At 45.9% G+C, this 14,760-nt stretch overlaps 1 protein-coding gene and 1 long non-coding RNA gene across 5 annotated transcripts in view; one reads left to right on the top strand and one right to left on the bottom strand.

Moving 5' to 3' along the window:
* Positions 1-14,760, bottom strand: part of LOC140388492 (nck-associated protein 5-like) — a 1,019,364-nt gene that overhangs the window by 950,228 nt on the left and 54,376 nt on the right. The gene's annotated exons all lie outside the window — the stretch shown is intronic.
* Positions 1-14,760, top strand: part of LOC140388536 (uncharacterized) — a 43,206-nt gene that overhangs the window by 17,232 nt on the left and 11,214 nt on the right. The window contains exon 4 of one of the 2 annotated variants that reach the window (XR_011934219.1): positions 12,307-12,987. The exons of the other annotated variant lie outside the window; for it this stretch is intronic. This is a non-coding gene — a long non-coding RNA (uncharacterized lncRNA). Of the gene's footprint in view, positions 1-12,306; positions 12,988-14,760 lie in introns of those variants that run through there. 2 annotated transcript variants of the gene reach the window in all.

The following is a 14,760-nucleotide window of genomic DNA, read 5'->3' as shown; positions in this document are numbered from 1 at the left end:
CGGCCGCTCGGCCCCGTTCTCCATCTTGTGGGACAGGACGGCCCCAATACCATACGGGGATGCATCACACGTGATGAGCAAAGGCTTTCCAGAATCATAGTGGGTTAGTAACCCAGACGACGACAATTGTCGTTTTACCTGCCGGAAAGCAGTTTCTTGCGGCTGACCCCAAACCCAGGTGTGATTCTTCTTTAGCAGAAGGTGCAATGGGGCCAGCGTCGTTGCCAGATTGGGGAGGATCTTCCTGTAATAGTTTACGAGGCCGAGAAAAGAACGAAGATGCGAAGTGTCAGTCGGGGCATGGGCCTGTTGAATTGCGCGCACTTTCTCTGCGACGGGGTGCAAACCTTCGCGATCCACCCGATAACCCAGGTAGACTACTTCCTTCACCTGAAAGACGCACTTTGTGCGACATAAACGGACTCCAGCCTCTGAAAAGCGTCTCAGGACAGCCTCCAAATTTTCCAAATGTTCCTGCCCCGACATCCCTGTAATCAAAACATCGTCGAAGTAGACAGCGACACGTGGTAAACCTCTCAAGATGCCCTCCATGACGCGTTGAAAAATAGCACAGGCAGAGGATACCCCAAAGGGCAACCGTGTATATTCATACAGGCCCCAGTGTGTATTAATAGTTACATATGGCCAGTAGGCAGGGTCCAGCTCCAACTGTAGGTAGGCGTGGCTCATATCTAATTTTGTGAACGAGAGTCCACCTGCAAGCTTCGCATAGAGATCCTCTATATGAGGCATTGGATATAGGTCGAGCCAGGAAGCCGTATTCATTGTAAGTTTATAGTCACCGCACAAGCGATCTGTGGCATCTGGCTTCATTACAGGGACAATTGGTGCTGCCCAATCAGCAAAACGGACGGGCCTGATAATACCCAAGGTCTCCAAACGAGTGAGCTCCCCTTCTACCTTCTCGAGCAAGGCATAAGGCACTGGGCACGCCCGGAAATAGCGCGGCATGGCTCCTGGTTCGACTTGGATATGGGCTATGGCCCCTTTTATTTTCCCCAAACCGGGTGGAATACATCTGGGTACCATCCCAGCACCTAAGTCAACCCTCCAGAACCTATTTGGAGGATGTGCTGCCACTGCAGCTGCAAATGGTGCAACTTCGCGACCCAACAGGCTGGGCCCGTGGCCGCGCACCACGATAAGTGGAAAACGCCCCTCCTGGCGTCCATAAACAACAGGGGTCATCATAGTTCCTGCAATGTCCAATAGTTCCCCCGTGTAGGTGGCCAACCTGGCCTCTGTGTCGGTTAATGTAAGGGTCTGTATACCCTGCTTGATGTGGTCGAATGGCCTCTGGGCGATCACGAAGACCGCTGCGTCAGTGTCCAACTCCATCTCAAGCGGGTGACCATTGACCCGTACTGTCACCTTAATGGGGGCCACACGGGGAGCTGCCACACAATGCAGCTGCAGGCAGTCGTCCTCCGTCTCCCCGTCCTCGGGAGTAGTCGCCGCAAGTTCATCCAAATGGAAGATATGGCCCCAGTTTCTGTCGGAATGATGGCCAAGGTACCGCAGGGGTGCGCCGAGACGCTTTTGGACGGAAGGGGTTGCGCCCCAAAGCGTGCACCTCCATTCCCTGTGGCACCTGCACTCTCCTTTCTGCGCTCCCTCGGGACAATACTATTTGAATGGCCTGTTGAAAAGTCGATGTTGGCTCAGATAACAACTTTCTCTGGGTGGCTGCATTGTTAATACCGCAAACCAAACGGTTGCGTAGCATTTCTGACAAGGTCTCACCATGGTCATAGTACTCCACAATCCTGCATAGCCTGGATAGAAACTCGGCAAGGGATTCTCCTGGGGTCCGCTTAGCGGTATTAAACCGGTATAGCTGGACTATCGTGGACAGAGTTGGGTTAAAATGTTGCCCCACTAAGTTCACAAGTTCATCAAACTCCTTGGCGTCTGGCGCAGCTGGGTACGTAAGGCTTCTAATCACCCCAAACGTATGTGGGCTGCAGGCGATGAGCAAAATGACCACCTGGCGCTCGTTTTCAGTCATGTTGTTTGCCCAGAAATAGTAACGCATCCATTATGCGTACTGGTTCCAACTTTCCAGCGCAGCATCAAAAACATCCAAACGTCCATACAGAGGCTTGGTGTAATAGAAAAAAATCGTCCAACCTGTATCCAACACAAATCCAGGGAGGTGGTTTCAGTAGCGTAGACAGCTATCCACTTTAACCCTCATCGCCAGTTTTGTGAGGGCCACAAAGAATCCAGCACGAGTTGAAGAATAGAAAGAAATAACATTTGTTTACAATAACATATATATACAACAGCAGCAGCAACTCCCTTGCTGCTCACTCCTCTCTAGCTGGTTCCAAACTGGCCAGCTTTATTTATGCAGGGAATCTGCTAATGATTTCTCCGCCCCCCTCATTGGGGAAGCTCATACTCCCAAAGGATTGTGGGATTGCCATTAGTCCCCAGCCAGTGGTAAGCAGGCAGGTTATAACAACAACAAACCTGAAAAATTTGATATGGGCCTTCTTGGTGTTTATGGTACAATTAATTACAAGTTGACTTTCTCGACAGCCAGCAGCAGCAGCAGCAGCATACTCAAGGGCAGTTATGGATGGGCAATAAAAATGCTGGCCGAACCAGTGGCGCCCATGTACCATGAAAGAATTTTTTTAAAGTTGCCGTCACCACACTCCTATGTTCTTTATTTTATAAACTTGAAAAAAATTCTAATTAAGGGGCAATTTACCGTAGCCACCTACCATACAGGTCTTGGGTTACGGGGGTGAGACCCATGCAGACATGGGGAGAATGTGCAAACTCCTCATGGACAGTGACCTGGGGCTAGGATGGAACCCGGGTCTAGGGTGCCATGAAGCAGCAATGCTAACGACTGCGACACCGTGCCATCCAACACTCCTATATTCCAGTGAGACCTGGACTGTGACGTGACACATAAGAGAGCCTGAGATATTCCAGCAACAATATCTCTGTTTTGAATGGGAGGCCTGATGCGCAATCAATTACTCTCAAGACAAGCTGAGGCATAACTAATAGGCTTTAATCTGCTTGTACTGTTCCCCAGCAGCTTCGATACAGAAAGTGAAGGCTGCTGGGACGGCATCGGTTCTTATACTCCACCTCTGAGGGCGGAGCTATGTACATCAGCCAATGGTAGACTCCTGGGTCTAACCAATGGTCATCCACCTCTCAGGTTGTGCAATACCTGGTATTACCACAAGGCCCATCACTCAAATCACACACCAGCTCCAAAAGCATTCAGACAAAATTCCTGGAGGATCAGCTATGACAGACTGGAAACTATGTCCAGATGGCTGAAAAGCGTCTCCCCCAATAGGTTCTATTTTCTCAAATGGCATTTCAGGGTCTTTGAAACTTAAGGTTACCAGGATCAAAAGAAGTATCAATATTCCCAAACACTCTGCTGCTTTTGCCGACTGAACATTCATTCCTTGGCAGTGATGGCCTGAGATTGTGAAACACAGTAAAAATATTTGCATTCCCTGCTGGCAGCTTTACATGGTATTTACAGCACAGAAACAGGCCACTTTGCCTACCTCATCTATGTTGGTGTTTACGTTCCACCAAGCCTCCCTCCACTCTCCTTAATCACACCATTAGGGTAATTTTCAGCTTTTTCTTCTTTGTGTCTTTATCGAGCACCTTGTATGTACCTTTACTACAGATTGGTTATAGTACAGGAGGAGACCATTCAGCACATTTTCTTTGTGTCAGTTCTCTGCAACAGTAACACAACTAATCCCACTCCTCGAACATTTCCCTGTATCGCTTAAAATCTTTTCTCTTCAAATGGTTATCCAGTTCCCTTTTGAAAACCACAATTAAACTTGTCTCCACCATAACTCAGGCAGTGCATTCCAAATCCAAACCATTTGTTGCGTAATGACATTTTTCCTCATGTTCCCTCTCGTTCTTTTCTCTATGACCTTAGGGTTCTTGACATTCTGCCAATGGGAACAGTTTCTCCCCATTTACTCTGTCAAGACCCCTCATGATTTTGATCACGTTGGACAAATTTCCCCTCCACTTTCTCTTCTCCAAGGAGAAGAACTTCACCAATCTAGCCACGGAACTGAAGTTTGTCATTCTCAGAAACATTCTCAAAAGTCTTTTCTGAACCCTTCTGAAATCTTTCACATCCTTCCCACTGAGGCTGAACCAGTGTTCAAGAAGGTTCATAACTTTGTATTACCTTTGCATTCTGTGCCCCTATTTGTAAAACCCAGGATTCAGTATAATTAATCAACTACTTTCTCAACCGGCCCTGTCACCTTCACTGATTTATGTACATGTGCAGCTCAGTCCTTATGCTCCTGCATTTCCTTTCAAACTGTATCCTTTATCGTATGTGACTTGTTCTTCTAACCAAAACATATAATTTCATATTTCTCAACGTTAAAGTCCATTTGCTATGTGGCGGCCCCATTCCACCAGCCTATCCATATCCTCTTCCAGATCCTTCCATCAGGCAGAAGGTACAGAAGTTTGAAGACCCGCACATCAGACATAGGAACAGCTTCTTCCCCACAGCTACAAGCCTCCTCAACAACTCCCCCTCGGACTGATCTTTTCCCTGTAAGAACACTATTCATGACACCCTATGCTGCTCTTGCTCATGTATTTGCTTTGTTTGGCCCCTTGTTCCGCACGGTAACCAATCACTGTTTGTCGATGTACCATTCTATAACTTTAGTCCTCACAATTCACAATACTTCCAAGTCTCACATCATCTTAAAATTTGAATAGTGTGCCAAGTTCACCCAGATCGAGGCTATTAAAATGAATCAAGAAAAGCAATGACCCCTCCCTCTACACTCTCCAGTCAGGAGAAAGTAAAGTTTTGTGTAATTCATGCTTTTAATACACATAATTAAACTTGCATACAGAAATTCTAGCGATGCTAAAGACTAATGATTCAAAATAGCACAGGCTTTGAAATAAAATATCTACCTGCACTAACATTTTTCGCTTAAAAAACTCAAATAATGAATACATAGGAAAAGGTAATAGTAGATTTAGAACCATGCTTTCTTCGCCCCTGCACCTCCAAATTACACTACTGGTGAAACCGAGCACAGTCTATACAGTGTAGAAAACCTAGTCTGCTTTCAGCTTCCAAATGAAATTGAAGTATTGAAAATATAGCTTTATCACACTAAATAAAATATTAGATGCACCTCGATAATCACATGCAGTTATTGGAACGTGAAAGAAAAATTCAGCACAATTTGACATTCAGATCACAAAAAAGAGAGAACCTTTCTGATTGAAAAAGGAGCAATGCCTTATATGGGTATGTTCTCTCAGTTGAAAATGAAATGAAAATCGCTTATTGTCACGGGTAGGCTTCAATGAAGTTACTGTGAAAAGCCCCTAGTCGCCACATTCCGGCGCCTGTTCAGGGAGGCTGGTACGGGAATTGAACCGTGCCGCTGGCCTGCCTTGGTCTGCTTTAAAAGCCAGCGATTTAGCCCAGTGTGCTAAACCAGCCCCAGTTGAACAGATGGCAGTTTTATTACTTTAATGCAAGCTAAAACCAAATATGTTGTTATTGTATAATAAGACACGTAAGAGAAGGGATTAGGTGCACAAATTAATTCTTTGCAAAAGTGATACTATCCAAATTTAAAATCTTATTTTAATCCTAAAGAGGAAGAAAAAAACATGCCGCACAATCTAGCCAGTGATATATTTGGTTATCATGATCGATTACTGGTGTTTCCACTCAGATCATTTGAACTGCTTTAAATGGTGTTGTAAAGTACATATACCAATGAATTTGCCTTGAAACAGATGCACCTGTCCCTTTATAACAAAAGTAGGTATTTGGGCTGCTCCCATGTCTAATTCTGACCCCTACAGGGGGCCAGCACAGTGCTGGAGCAGTTCGCACTGCTCTAGCTGCAGATACCGGCGCCAATTGTGCGCCGCGGGATCCATGCATGCGCAGTTGCGCCGGCGGCCAACGAGGACATGCGCAGTGGCCTCCTTCAACTTGCCGGCCCGACGCAACATGGCACAGGGCTACAGGAGCCGGCGCGTAGGAAAGGAGGCCCCCAGCCACAGAGGCCGGCCCGCCGATCGGTGGGCCCCGATCGCGGGCCTGGCCCCATCGGAAGCCCCTCCCGGGGTCGGAGCCCCCTCCACCCCCCACAGGCCCTGCCCCGACCCTGCGCGCAGAGCTCCCGCCGGCTGCGACCAGGTGTGGACGGCGCCGGCGGGACTCTGCCTTTTTAGAGTGGCTGTCGGCCCATCCGGGCCAGAGAATGAGTGGCCCAGCCGCGTAGAGCGGCCCGCGCCAAACGCGCTGATTCTCCGCTCCTCGGAGAATCGCGTGCCGGAGTCAGGGCAGCGTGGCGCGGTTGCAGGCATTCTCTGGCCCGGCGCGGGGCTGGGAGAATCCCGCCCATTGTGCCAAAATGAGAATGTTTTGCCTGCACCACCCCCTTCCACCCACCGAGCCAAACCTAAGAGCCCTTGAGGTATTTGCCAATCCGGCTTAATCCCACCTTTATTTCCATATTCAGGTCATTATCCTAGTCCCAATTCACCACTGGTGCAAGTCGAACCCTTGACTGAATCTTGTGCTGAGAAAAAGAAGTGGAAAACTAAGCACTGACCTGCATCATTGGCTACCAGTTGTGAAGCCCTTCTACTGTTGTCCAAAAACTGCAGCAAAAGCATTCCGTCATATAGATTTTAATATTATCTTCCAAAGACTTTGCTGCCTGCTCATTGTAAATCCTACAATATGGGGACAGCTGAGTGCAAAGTCTAAAGTCTACTTCTTCCAGCTGGGTGCAAGCTCTAAGGCCTACATTTTTCAGGTGCTCTTACCAAAAGGCACTGAATCAATGTTTGGACAGAAATATCAGGCAGGGTTTGATAATACGGCAAAAAAATTAGATTGTTCAAACTCAAAGCTTAATTCGGCCAAATATTTCTTTACCATATCTTTGCAAACAGTAGCTGTGATGAGCCCTGACTTTATTGTATAATATAATCAATCTCCAATCAAGCTAAAGCAGAAAATATTGTCTGGTAATCACTTTCGACAAACATGTGTGATCAAGGTTTTATTTCAATAATTCGAGCTGTAACATTAGATGATCAAACATACCTATTCAATTAAGTCAGTCACTTCAAACTTCCATTTGCTACCGGGTTATTAAACTGCAACTGACAGTTTACAAAAATATTACTTGCCAGGAGATAAAGAAAACAATTTGGAATGCACAAAAAAACAACACAGTGACATGTTATTAAATTAAAAATGGATTATCGTGTCAGTGAGAAAACATCAAACAAAGCCTTGGTAACAAAAGTAATTACATGCAATTAACGTCAATAAATTTATGGTCAACTTTGATACTATGCTACTTAGGTGACAGAAGGACAATTTGATCTAGTCTCAACCAATCCACCCGCCTCCTCCATCCTTACCTCCCAGTCATGTGCACATACAGACCATGCTTTGATTTAATTTATTTGGTTAACGAAAAGAAACACAGGCCATGCTTATTTAACTATTCCTGTGGAACTCATCCAAAGGGAAACACATTTTAATGAAAACATTAACAATAATTTGCTTCAAATAATTCCACACATTATGCAGCAAAACATCTCCTTCCCTGGTTACGTAGATCAACATAAGAACATAAGAACTAGGAGTAGGAGTAGGCCATCTGGCCCCTCGAGCCTGCTCCACCATTCAATGAGATCATGGCTGATCTTTTGTGGACTCAGCTCCACTTTCCGGCCCAAACACCATAACCCTTAATCCCTTTATTCTTCAAAAAACTATCTATCTTTATCTTAAAAACATTTAATGAAGGAGCCTCTACTGCATCACTGGGCAAGGAATTCCATAGATTCACAACCCTTTGGGTGAAGACGTTCCTCCTAAACTCAGTCCTAAATCTACTTCCCCTTATTTTGAGGCTATGCCCCCTAGTTCTGCTTTCACCCGCCAGTGGAAACAACCTGCCCGCATCTATCCTATCTATTCCCTTCATAATCTTATATGTTTCTATAAGATCCCCCCTCATCCTTCTAAATTCCAACGAGTACAGTCCCAGTCTACTCAACCTCTCCTCGTAATCCAACCCCTTCAGCTCTGGGATTAACCTAGTGTATCTCCTCTGCACACCCTCCAGTGCCAGTACATCCTTTCTCAAGTAAGGAGAACAAAACTGAACACAATACTCCAGGTGTGGCCTCACTAACACCTTATACAATTGCAGCAGAACCTCCCTAGTCTTAAACTCCATCCCTCTAGCAATGAAGTACAAAATTCCATTTGCCTTCTTAATCACCTGTTGCACCTGTAAACCAATTTTTTGCGACTCATGCACTAGCACACCCAGGTCTCTCTGCACAGCAGCATGTTTTAATATTTTATCATTTAAATAATAATCCCTTTTGCTGTTACTCCTACCAAAATGGATAACCTCACATTTGTCTACATTGTATTCCATCTGCCAGACCCTAGCCCATTCACTTAGCCTATCCAAATCCCTCTGCAGACTTCCAGTATCCTCTGCACTTTTTGCTTTACCACTTATCTTAGTGTCGTCTGCAAACTTGGACACATTGCCCTTGGTCCCCAACTCCAAATCATCTATGTAAATTGTGAACAGTTGTGGGCCCAACACTGATCCCTGAGGGACACCACTAGCTACTGATTGCCAACCAGAGAAACACCCATTAATCCCCACTCTTTGCTTTCTATTAATTAACCAATCCTCTATCCATGCTACCACTTTCCCCTTAATGCCATGCATCTTTATCTTATGCAACAACCTTTTGTGTGGCACCTTGTCAAAGGCTTTCTGGAAATCCAGATATACCACATCCATTGGCTCCCCGTTATCTACCGCACTGTTAATGTCCTCAAAAAATTCCACTCAATTAGTTAGGCACAACCTGCCCTTTATGAACCCATGCTGCGTCTGCCCAATGGGACAATTTCCATCCAGATGCCTCGCTATTTCTTCCTTGATGATAGATTCCAGCATCTTCCCTACTACCGAAGTTAAGCTCACTGGCCTATAATTACCCGCTTTCTGCCTACCTCCTTTTTTAAACAGTGGTGTCACATTTGCTAATTTCCAATCCACCGGGACCACCCCAGAGTCTAGTGAATTTTGATAAATTATCACTAGTGCATTTGCAATTTCCCTAGCCATCTCTTTTAGCACTCTGGGATGCATTCCATCAGGTCCAGGAGACTTGTCTACCTTTAGCCCCATTAGCTTGCCCATCACTACCTCCTTGGTGATAACAATCCTCTCAAGGTCCTCACTTGTCATAGCCTCATTTCCATCAATCACTGGCATGTTATTTGTGTCTTCCACTGTGAAGACCGACCCAAAAAACCTGTTCAGTTCCTCAGCCATTTCCTCATCTCCCATTATTAAATCTCCCTTCTCATCCTCTAAAGGACCAATATTTACCTTAGCCACTCTTTTTTGTTTTATGTATTCAACATCATGCATCAGTATCATTTCAAGCCCTCTAGCATCATCAGTTACCATGGAGAGGGGCATTGTTCCCAGCAGTCCTTCGAATGTCATTTTGTCCTAAAAATGTTTGCGTATGACAATAAGCAATCCTCTACTTTTCTGCACACCGAGAGTCCAAAGGTTCATAGGATCCAGTACATCAGACCAAGTACAATATACGTTAACCATAGACTAAAAACTGGCAAGCCAAATTTCAGGGAAAGGCCATTGACCGTACCGAGATGGGCACATTGCACATGACATCATGCTCCCACCACACAATTAACTTGCGAAAGCTGGTGTGTCTGGTTAATTATTATCTAATTCTTAACCCCCCCCCTCTTTAACTAATCCCACCCTCAACACACATGCAAGACAGAAAAACACAGAGGGGAAAGAGGGGTGTAAAGGAAAAAATACGAAAAGTAAAGAGGACAAAAGTCTCGGGGCATGATTAAACTGAATGGGGACAAAGTCCCACAGTGAGTGCGTTGAGCTGCCTGTTACCCAGCACTCGCAGTGCCGAGAAACACAAGGCTATAAAACGCGACTTGCATTTGATAAGGGGCCTCAATGGGGAACGAGTGGCCGATGCCGCTCATAGCCCCATTTTGTACACTGAAGAGCTCCGCTCACCGGACCTCCTACGTGTAGCAAGCGATTGGGCTGCCATTTTTAAATGGTGTCCTGATCTCTGAGGCCCCCAATGTGATCCCTGAGCCCCCCCCCCAAGCCCCAATACAGTATGGGAGTGTCCCTGGCACCCTCCCACACTCTCCCCAATACCCACGCAGGGCAACCCGGCCCGATCATACCAGCGCAAAAAATGCCAGCTTGGCACCTTGGCAGTGCCAACCTGACATCCTGACAGTGCCCCTGCCAGCTGGCAGTGCCACATGGGCAAGTTGGCAGTGCAGGCTTGCAGCCAGGTGGCACTGCCAGGGTGCCAAGCTGGCACTGACAGGTTGCCAGGGTGCCCAGGTGGCACCAGCAGTTCCAGGGTACCATCCTGCCCAAAGGGCATGCACCTCGGGGCCTCCAATCCCCTGGGAGACCCCCATGAGTGTCGTTCTGTCTGGTCCCCGTTTGTGGAGACCAGTACTGAACGGCACTCGGCCGAGGTCTCCGAGGTGAGGGAAATTGATCCCACGCGTCGGGTAACTCAGGAAGCTGCAAACTAAAGTGAGACAAGCTGTCTTGCTTTATCATGCAGATCAGCTAAAATGTGATCTCATTAGATCTCGCAAGGCATTGCAAACCAGGTAGATCCCAGGAGCGGGGTCTCCCGGCTTGTATTGGCCATGCTGCGCTGCGACAAGCTGTTTTTCGGGCACAGTGTGGCCATTAAATCGTGCCCTCAGTTTCAAATGGACATCTTCCAGTTTGACTTTTTTAAAATCTAGGCCTTCAGTTGGGTGAGGTTTTTGCTTTCAGTCTGTTAATGGTTTTCACTATAGATTCATAAGGATCTCTGCAGATTCAGAAACAGCAGGCAAGAGACCTTTTTTGGAGAAAGAGAGAGAGAGAGAGAGAGAGAAACCCAAGCTTCTTCTCTCGGCGTCCAGGAGAGTTCTGTGTCTCTTCTTGGGTCCTCTGAAAACACCCCACATGGCAGGACCCAATCAGTGTCTGTCGCCGGGCAGAATACGGTCTTTGGCCAATCCATTGGCCACTAGCCAACCAATCAAACTGAATCCCTCCAATCTCTCTGGTGCCAGAAAGTCTGGGTTCTTCTGTTGAAAATCTAAATCCTCATAGCACTGTGAATTTTACAACTTTTGAGATCCTCACTTCCTCTGTCCAGCTTAAAGATATATGTCCATTAATGATCCATGGATCAAAAATGATATTGACAAAGTCAAAGAAATAGGAAATAAGAGAATCAACAGGAAGGGTCCTTACACTTGGGAGGTGACCCCATATAAAAAGTGTTGTGGTGCATGGACTTGACCTCCTCTGGTCTGAAGCTAATGGGCTGGATTTTTGAGCAGTTTTGGAAGAACAGTGGACGGGACCAGATTCCAGGATTCCCACCTCCATTCCTTGTCCATATTCTGCTGGTACAGGAGAAAGGTGCTGGCTCACACCCCACATTTCTGACCTGGTCAGCCCTAATGAGCGGGTCGGCAATGCCTCGTGCACCACCCCATACCCTCTAATCCTGCAGAGCTTTTGAGGGTCAAGCCAACTTTTCAAGGACCCATAACTCACAGCCACGTAAAGGAGTCACAAACCATAGTCTGGATATGGGAATGTTTTGAAAGATAACTTTGAAAGGTCTTAGTCACGCATCTCCTCCCATCCCCCATAATAACGTATGCCACCCACCTTCCCTCATGCCCCTCATACTTTCCATGCCAATTTATAATACTTCCATGCCCATTCAACAAGATAATAGCTGATCTAATTATGGCCTCAACTCCACATTTTGCTTCCCCTCTTATCCTTTGACTCTCTTGTCAATTAATAATCGATCTAACTCAGCCTCTTAACTTGAGCTCCCTTCCTTGATGGTGAAAATTTGGCCCAATGAATTTGGGTAGTATTTCACATCAGCATTGAAAAGTGATATATTGAGTTGGGTCCTAACTTTAATGTATGAAAGCGATGCTGGTTGTGATGACACTGTCTGGGAGAATCTTTCAGGGTAATTATATCCTCACAGAGCAGTGAAAATGAGTGAATGAGCAGTTCAAATGGAACAGCATCACTTCCACCAGTCAGATAATCTGAAACTGCTGATCACACCTTTCTTTAATTTCCTTCCTAGCTCCATTCATGGCTTCTTCAAACTTATTGCCTCAGATTTATGCAGAGCCTTGGAGAGTCTATGCCTTATCCAAAATGTCACATTTTCAGAAGTTCTGCCTCCATTTCTAACGGATCTTATTTTCACCAGTCAGGGAAAGGGAAAGGATAGTGATTAGAAAGCCCAACAACGTCGGGAAGCGAAAGAAATTCAACATGTCTGCATCGACTCTCCCAAACTTCTACAGATGTGCCATAGAGCATCCTATCTGGCTGCATCACAGCTTCGTATGGCAACTGCTCAATCCAAGATCGCGAGAAACTGCAGTGTGTAGCGAACTCAGCCCAATGCATCACGCAAGTTTGCCACCCCTCGCATTGATTCTGTATACACCTTCCCCTGCCTCAGGAAGGCAGACAGCACTATCAGAGACCCCTCCCACCCAGGCATTGCCTTCTTCCAGACCCTTCCATCAGGCAGAAGGTACAGAAGTCTGAAGACCCGCACACCCAGACATAGGAACAGCTTCTTCATCACAGCTACAAGACTCCTCAACGACGCCTCCTCAGACTGCTCTGTTCCCTGTAAGAACACTATTCACGACGCCCTGTGTTGCTCTTGCTCATGTATTTGCTTTGTTTGGCCCGTTGTTCCACATTATAACCAATCACTGTTTGTCGATGTACCATTTGTCAATGCACTCTGTTGATCATTTTTTTGTCTACTATGTACGTACTGTGGACGTTCCCTTGGCCGCAGAAAAATACTTTTCACTGTACTTCGGTACATGTGACAATAAATCAAATCAAATCAAAAATCAAACAAGAGGGCAACCTTAACTCAGCAGCCATTTAAACTCAGTACTGAGTTCAAAATACCTCAGGGTGAGCTCCTTTTCCCTTTGGAAAAGGATCCGTGGAAGTGTCAAGCTATCAAGTTATTTAAATCACATGGCCGTTAAGTATTGGGTAAAAAGCAGCCCATGATTCTGAATTGAATAAAAATCAGTGCTTTCAACGTCAATAGCTGTTTGTTGACATAAGCCTTGAGAGTTATCATTATAGAACTGGTACAGCTTGACTGCTTCCACAACCTTTCATTATCACAGTTTGGGACATTTAACTTCAGTTTGATTGAAAGCTGCAAAAGGTTGTTAGGGCATAGTTGTTTTTGTTGTGGGGCTCTGAATGTAAAGGTTTACTTTTATACGGAATAAAGCACTTGAACGGATTTAAAGATATTAAATGGGTTTTTATCATTGGGCCAGTTGGCATTGAGGATGTAAGTGCAAAGGGTAGTGGGTTGGGTTTGCATGAATTAGCACTAAGTGGCTAAAAGAGGATTTGGGAAGGTGGGTAAGGGCATGGAGGGTGCATTGGGAGGGAGTGGGGGAATGAGTTGACATGGATGGGATTTGAGGAGTAGGTGGAGGTACTATGGGATTAGGGATAAAGGATCCAATTGTTTTTATTACAACTGGGAAATAGTCCAACCAAGGCGGGATTTTTATCTTATTTTATTTTTTAACTTTAAAAAACTTTTTCCAATTAAGGCGCAATTTAGCATGGCCAATCTACCTAACCTGCACATCTTTGGGTTGTTGGGGTGAGACCCATGCAGACACGGGGAGAATGTGCAAACTCCACATGGACAGTGACCTGAAGTCGGGATCAAACCCGGGTCCTTGGCGCGGTGAGGCAGCAGTGCGAACCACTGCAACACCGTGTCACCAAAAGGCAGGGTTGACACGCCTTGACACTTGACAGCCCCTCCAAATTTTTTCTGGAGGTGGGGGGCCAAACCTCAGCCTGCATGGACTCTCCTCCAAACCCCCGGAATGAAAACCCACCCATTTTTCGGACTCTGTGCATACCTATTTTAGGAGCCCCATTCCTGGCCATTGTCCTGGCCAATAGGAGATCTACCTCCGATTCCCATTAAAATGCAGAGTACTAAACCTCACCTCTTGGTCTCCATTTTAGCCAAAGATGCCCTTCTGTGAGTTAAGTTTCCCCATGTATGCTGACAATATCCACCTCACCATCAGTTCTCTCGATTCCTCCAATGTTACTAAATTCAGACTTCATCTCTGACATCCAGCACTGGCTGAGCAGAAATTTCCTTCAATTAAGTATTGGGAAACTGAAGCCATTGTTTTTAGTCCCCACTCCAAACTCCATTCCCTAGATATCAATTCTATACATCTCCCTGACAACAGTCTGACACTAAACAAGACTGCTTGCTAATTTGGTACCATATTTGACACCTAGATGAGCTTCTGACCATATATTTGAACTATTACTAACACTGCCTATTTTCCTCTCCATAACATCGCCTGACTTCACCCCTATCTCAGCTCACCTGCTGATGAAACCATCAATCATGGCTCTGTTACATTTAGATTGACTATTCCAATGCAGTCCTGGCTGGCTTCTCACATTCTACCTGCTGTGAATTCGACGTCATCCAGACCTC

This window comes from Scyliorhinus torazame, chromosome 2 (assembly GCF_047496885.1).
Source record: "Scyliorhinus torazame isolate Kashiwa2021f chromosome 2, sScyTor2.1, whole genome shotgun sequence".
NCBI classification, from domain to species: Eukaryota; Metazoa; Chordata; class Chondrichthyes; order Carcharhiniformes; family Scyliorhinidae; genus Scyliorhinus; species Scyliorhinus torazame.
Note: the sequence above shows the minus strand (reverse complement) of the source record. Positions and strands in the feature narration are given on the sequence as shown.